Genomic DNA, 7,057 nt, shown 5'->3' on the forward strand with positions numbered 1-7,057 from the left:
GTCTGCCTAATACTTAATGTTTGCTAGAAAAGAAATAATAAGCAGAGGTTGCAAAGTTGAGACACATCTCTGTGAAGAGGAAGAGGCACTGGGAGGAGACAGCCAGGAGTCACATCTTACCTTTTGGCCTATACACTGTGCTGTGGGCCCTAAGAATCCAGTTCTGGAACACATCCAAGAAGAAAGCCTTCCACCATGTGCACAAAAGATTCTTAAGTAAGCTCATAAACATGACACCAAGCAAATACTGGCCCAAGTTCATCCCAGTCATAAAAAGAGTTGCTGGGACCATTGAGCAGAACAACTTGAGCTGGAAAAAGCTTCTCCTAATTGGAGCTCAGGTAAGCGACAGATTTCAAGTTTTATTTAATTTGGTTCTCCACCAATTATTTCTGGTCTCTGGAGTCTTGTCATAAAGAAAACCAATATAAAGTAGAAGACCAAAGAAAGCATGTGAGCTTTTTTACTGTAGAAATGTGAGAGTAGCCTCCTGGGGGCCACTTCACTGTGGTAGAAGTTGGGTATAGGGAACATGCTCTGAGTCATAGCCATTTGGGGAATTATCTTCTCTGTATTCTTTTAATTATCTCAAAATCTACAACTTGCTCCCTGGTTGGCATGCTCACTATTAGAAGAAGTTTATTTGAAGAATCCCTGAGTCTAAAACAGTTCATTGTAGAAACCTGTATATTAGTGTTTAGGGCACCCATGTCACAATCACATAAATATATACTTTAAATAGGACATTTTTATTGTCTAAAAGTTGTGAAAAGGAGAAACCTGAGATCAACGTATGTTCAGACTTGGTTCCTTCTTTCTTCCATGACTCTTACCTAACATCTATCCACCTTTGGTATAAGAGGCTATCATCCTCATCTTTGGCTTCATCTTCAATGGATTTCCTTTCCTGTACATCAAACTATTATAACACAGTTCTTCCAAAAAGGAAAGGAGACACTGTAAATCATACTGATATTATTTTTAAAAGCCCAATGATGACAATGGTCACTTCCATCAAAAATAGAACTGTGGTGTAGTTCTGCACATTGGTAATCTACTTTTATATCATAGATAAATGTCAAGAAAATGTAGGGACCTGTCCTGTATTACTAATGATTATAACTTAATAATTCTCCATGGTTCATTTTTCTTGGGATGAAAAATTCCTAGTGCTGAATGTGCTGCTCAACCTTGGATTCTTATTGTTTCTCTTGCTTTTGTGAGTCTCTCTTTCTTAGTCCTGTTTCTCCCCCTTTTACTACATGGTCCTCATGTGACCCTGCCAGGCTGTTATGAAGTTTTTCTGGAGAGAGGTGCAGTACACATGATGGGTGTAAGAAGAGTGGCCTCTTCTGTCCCAATGTCTGGAACCTGGCCATCACAGATTTCTCAGTGAGGCTGGCCACAAACATTTTGTGGATTATTTCTTTCATTTTACCTCCAAGAACTCCTCTTTCTCTTCAACAAGGCTTTTGAAAAGAGTGGTTAACTCTGCTTGCAGCAGAGAGCCTTTCATTCTCTTATATTTGAAAGGGAATTCAGCCTTAACAACCCAATTTCAGAAAGTCCAAAGTATGGTCTTTGTTTGCCAAACAATAAAGAAGAGGCCAAAGTCCTGTTTGTGTTTTAACAGTCTTTGGTGAAGACAGTTGTCATTTCTCTGAAATAGGAGGAATATGAAACAAGAGGAAATAAATAATACCAATGAACACACACACCACTGTTAAAATCATTGAAACCATCAATCTTCACCAACATACTGATTGATTTTTGGCCCTTTTGTATCAGGTTAAAACATTAAGGATATATATATATATATATATATATATATATATATATATATATCCATATATATGAATGTATCCATGTATATATATATACATTCTTTATTTTATTTGTGAATACCTTATTTGTTATCTAAAGTTGGAATTTGCCACAGGAATTTGACTTGGACTTGGCCTCCTTTGAGCTGTAACAGGGCTCTGGATTTTAGTCATAGTTGGTTCAGTTTTACGAGAAACAGTGAAACAAGGAGACCTGGTATATGAATTAGGTGGTTCAAATTCTGTGTGTGCACTGTTTGTTGTCAATGAATTCTTCCATTAGTGTTGGAGATCTAAATTGTTGCTTAACTATGCCCCCAATCATCTTCAATTTATCTATTCAAAAAATTTAAAAAGTATATCAATTCTAGAAAGCTCTGTCTGATCTGTCTGATCTGTCTGATCAATTCTAGAAAGCTCTGTCTGATCATGTCTGATCAATTCTAGAAAGCTCTGTCTGATCATGTCTGATCTGTCTGATCTGTGTGATCTGCGTGATCTGTGTGATCTGCGTGATCTGTGTGATCTGCGTGATCTGTGTGATCTGTGTGATCTGTGTGATCTGTCTGATCTGTGTGATCTGTCTGATCTGCATGATCTGTGTGATCTGTGTGATCTGTCTGATCTGTGTGACCTGCGTGACCTGTGTGATCTGTGTGATCTGTGTGATCTGTGTGATCTGTGTGATCTGTGTGATCTGTGTGATCTGCGTGATCTGCGTGATCTGTCTGATCTGTGTGATCTGTCTGATCTGTGTGATCTGCTTGATCTGTGTGATCTGCATGATCTGTGTGATCTGCGTGACCTGCGTGACCTGTGTGATCTGTGTGATCTGTGTGATCTGTGTGATCTGTGTGATCTGCGTGATCTGTGTGATCTGTCTGATCTGCATGATCTGTGTGATCTGTCTGATCTGTGTGATCTGTCTGATCAATTCTAGAAAGCTCTGTCTGATCTGTCTGATCATGTCTGATCAATTCTAGAAAGCTCTGTCTGATCTGTCTGATCATGTCTGATCAATTCTAGAAAGCTCTGTCTGATCATGTCTGATCTGTGTGATCTGCGTGATCTGTGTGATCTGTGTGATCTGTCTGATCTGTGTGATCTGTGTGATCTGTGTGATCTGTGTGATCTGCGTGATCTGTGTGATCTGTGTGATCTGCATGATCTGTGTGATCTGCGTGACCTGCGTGACCTGCGTGATCTGTGTGATCTGTGTGATCTGTGTGATCTGTGTGATCTGTGTGATCTGTGTGATCTGCGTGATCTGTGTGATCTGTGTGATCTGTGTGATCTGTGTGATCTGTGTGATCTGTGTGATCTGTGTGATCTGTGTGATCTGCGTGACCTGCGTGATCTGCGTGATCTGTGTGATCTGTGTGATCTGTGTGATCTGTGTGATCTGTGTGATCTGCGTGATCTGCGTGATCTGCGTGATCTGCGTGATCTGCGTGATCTGCGTGATCTGTGTGATCTGTGTGATCTGTGTGATCTGCGTGATCTGTGTGATCTGTGTGATCTGTGTGATCTGCGTGATCTGCGTGATCTGTGTGATCTGTGTGATCTGCGTGATCTGCGTGATCTGTGTGATCTGTGTGATCTGCGTGATCTGTGTGATCTGTGTGATCTGTGTGATCTGTGTGATCTGTGTGATCTGTGTGATCTGTGTGATCTGCGTGATCTGTGTGATCTGTGTGATCTGTGTGATCTGCGTGACCTGCGTGACCTGTGTGATCTGTGTGATCTGTGTGATCTGTGTGATCTGTGTGATCTGTGTGATCTGCGTGATCTGTGTGATCTGTGTGATCTGTGTGATCTGCGTGATCTGTGTGATCTGTGTGATCTGTGTGATCTGTGTGATCTGTGTGATCTGTGTGATCTGTGTGATCTGTGTGATCTGTGTGATCTGCGTGATCTGTCTGATCTGTCTGATCTGTCTGATCTGTCTGCTCTGTCTGATCAAGTATACATGAAAGTATTTACTTTCATAGTGTTCATAAATTTTAAAGTTATCCTTAGCCCTTTTATCTGTTTAATATGGACAGAAATAATATTTTCATGATGAATAGCCTTTTCCTTTGGAATCATTATTTGATTCCTTTTCTTTAACTTAAGAAAGATATCGGTGAAGCTTGAAGGTCTTTGTAATAGTAGTAAGAGGCAAAGAATGCCAGGAGACATAACAGTGGCCTTTTTAGTCCAACAGCTGCGAGCCACCAATACCTACTCCAGTCTGCTGCTTGGCATCTAAGGGAAATTTTTCTATTGCCATTCTCTCCCCTACATGGTCTTACAGACAAGTGCAGGTGGTTTGGCCTGCACTCCTCAAGGGGAATTGGTAATGTCAACCTTTAATTTCTACTTTCTAGAAAACATGATAGAAGAGAAAAAAAAATTGGGAATTGAGCAATTGGGAGAAGGCTCAAGTTGTCATCATTTTAATACCTGTTGCATTTTTAATTAAAATAAAATTGTATCATTTTACTTGTGGTCTTTTCTTCCCATAGCCCTGCCTAAGCTGCCTTCCTCCCATTCCTTCCATATGCCTCTACTTCCAAATGGATAGACTCTAATATATATATATATACATATATATACATATCCTGCTGAGTTTGTTTTGCTCTTTGTGTGTATATCGTTTGAGAACTAACTATATTGTATTGGATAGCCAATTAGGGGTCTCATCCTGGAAGAGGTTAACCCTCCCTCTCAGCAGCCATCAGTTACCTGTAGTTTCTTGCCTAATGATATGACCCCATGAGATTTTTCTTTTTATGCATAAGTATGTCTCTTGACATTGCCATTATTTAGATCTTATTTATCCAGCCATTTCTAGGAGAGACTGTTTCACAGAAGACTTCCTGGGAAACTGGCTCTTATAATTGATTCCATCCCCCATCCTGAATGTTCTCTGAGCCATAGGTGCAGGAGCTGTGTTGTAAATGTATTCATTACTGCTGAGCTCCTAATAATCCTTTGGTCTCTGAATTGTGTCTGGTTGTGGTTTTCTGTTCTAGTTTCCATTTACTGTAAATAGAGGTTTCTTCAATGGGAGATGATGGTACATTTATACAGATAAGATTTAAATGTAGTCTGGAATTTTACTGGTCTAACCAAGTGGTGGTGGTAGATTCTTTTTAACATTCCTGTCCTGACTAACCCTGGGAAGTTGGCTAGGTTTCCTGTAGCAGGCATGATTTCCTTCATGTTGAATGGTCTCTGTCCAATTAAACAGCTGGTGGTTGCCACCAACATGTGTGTATCCCTTACTGCATCTTTACTGATATCAATCTTGCCATTGTTGTTTCATAGGAGTCGCAGATGTATAGGATGATTAATTCCTTCCCTGTTGTGTTTTTGATGAGTTCCAGAAAGTTAAAGAGAGTTGTGCCTCTCAGCATTTCGTACCATTTCAAATTGGAGTTCTTTTGAAACTACATGGCAATTAAAAAGCAGATGTCAGTTACTATGATCTCTGAGGTCAACAACTGAAAGAGACAATACCTGTAACCATGTAGTTAGGTAGAGGTGAGTAGTGTGTTCAGAGCTTAGAAGTTCACTAATTCCTAAAATTTAACAGAAAACAAAATAGAACATGAGAAAAGTCACAGTTACTTATGTTTGGTTATAATATAAACATTATAGCAAATATCGTAATGTCCCATAAAATTAGGAACAAAACATAGTTGTTAGCTCTGTCTGAAAATGCGGTGTGGTAACAAAGTGCTGGTAACGTTGTGAGCTTAGTAAGACGATAACACGAAATAATAAAAACTATGTTAAGTCACCTATGTAGGAAACTAATAGATTGTAGAGCATATTTCTATTAAAGAATAACACAGAAGAGTTTGTTGTTTGCCACTGATTTTCTGTGTTGAGTCATAAATTCCCACTAAAGTTCTGTGGCTCAGGAGAACTGGACAGAGTTTAGTTGGATGAACCAATGAGGTGAAACAAATTTATATTTAAACCTTTGAGACAGAATCCCAGGTCTTTTTAAAAAATAATACCTCTGGGGTTGGTGAGATGGCTCAGTGGGTAGGAGCACTGACTGCCCTTTCAAAGGTCCTGAGTTCAAATTTCAGCAACAACATGGTGGGTCACAACCACCTGTAATGAGATCTGATGTCCTCTTCTGGGGTGTCTGAGGACAGCTACAGTTTATTTATATATGATAAATAAATAAACCCTTAAAAAATACCTCTGATGAAACTTTCCTTATTTCTTTCAAAGAGATTCTTTCAAACAATCTCAGTCCTAGGGGAAGGAAGAGAGCAATGAGATTGAGACTTGGGCTGATCTGGAAACAGCTGAGAGTTTGGGATTTCAGCAGGGAAATCCTTTTAAAGATAGCCCAAAATTGAAGGCATGGTAATCTATGTGGTATTCTGAAACCTGTTTGGGAAAGAGAAGACTTTCTGTACTCCTAGACATGGCTTATTTCACTCTGCCACTGACATCCATGTGTCTCCAGTGCTTGCAAAGATCTTAAGGACCTCTTAGCATATGGAATGTAATGGGAAGGTAGGAGGACACACAATTGGAGTAAAACCTTGGCATGTGCTCCTGTGATAATTTATGGAAAGAGAAATAATCTTTACTGCTAAACACATGAAAAGCTTTTCTAATAAAAGCAAACATTCAAGCTGAGACATGGTTTTGTTTGTTTGCAGGTTTGGAGTAGTACAAAATTTTCCTTGCTTGTTCTCTATTGAGGCTTTTCGTTACAGGCAGAGTTTCCTGCAGTGTTTTAATTCTGTTTCACCAGGATTCCATATTTATTAGAAAAATCTACATGTACAATAGTCTTTTGTAGCATTTATTCTGTCACTTCTGTCATAATTTGGTCATATTTGTCTCATTTTCTAAAAGTTTCTCCACTTTTGGGGTTATTTCCAAAGAGCCAAGTGTTCTATTATTTCTACACTTCGTTTCCAATGTGTGTTTTAGTGTTTTATGGTTAGTAATTATTTTCTTTACCCTTCTATTCTTAGCAGAACAATTTCTCATTGTATGACAAGGGACTTTATTGCTTCTCATAAAATGCATTAGATGTCCTGCATTGCTTAGTGTTGCAATTGTGATGACAACTCTTGGAGAATCACTTTCTGAGTTTTTTCCTCACCTTTTGTTCTAGTGTTTCAGTGTCTCTTTGTGGAGTCCAATTGCTTCTTGATGAGTTATAAACACCACTGGGTGTGGCTTGCAGCCTTGGTCCATGGGACATACTCTGA

Source organism: Mus caroli, unplaced genomic scaffold, assembly GCF_978045245.1.
Source record: "Mus caroli unplaced genomic scaffold, Mus_caroli_1 scaffold_14, whole genome shotgun sequence".
NCBI lineage: Eukaryota > Metazoa > Chordata > Mammalia > Rodentia > Muridae > Mus > Mus caroli.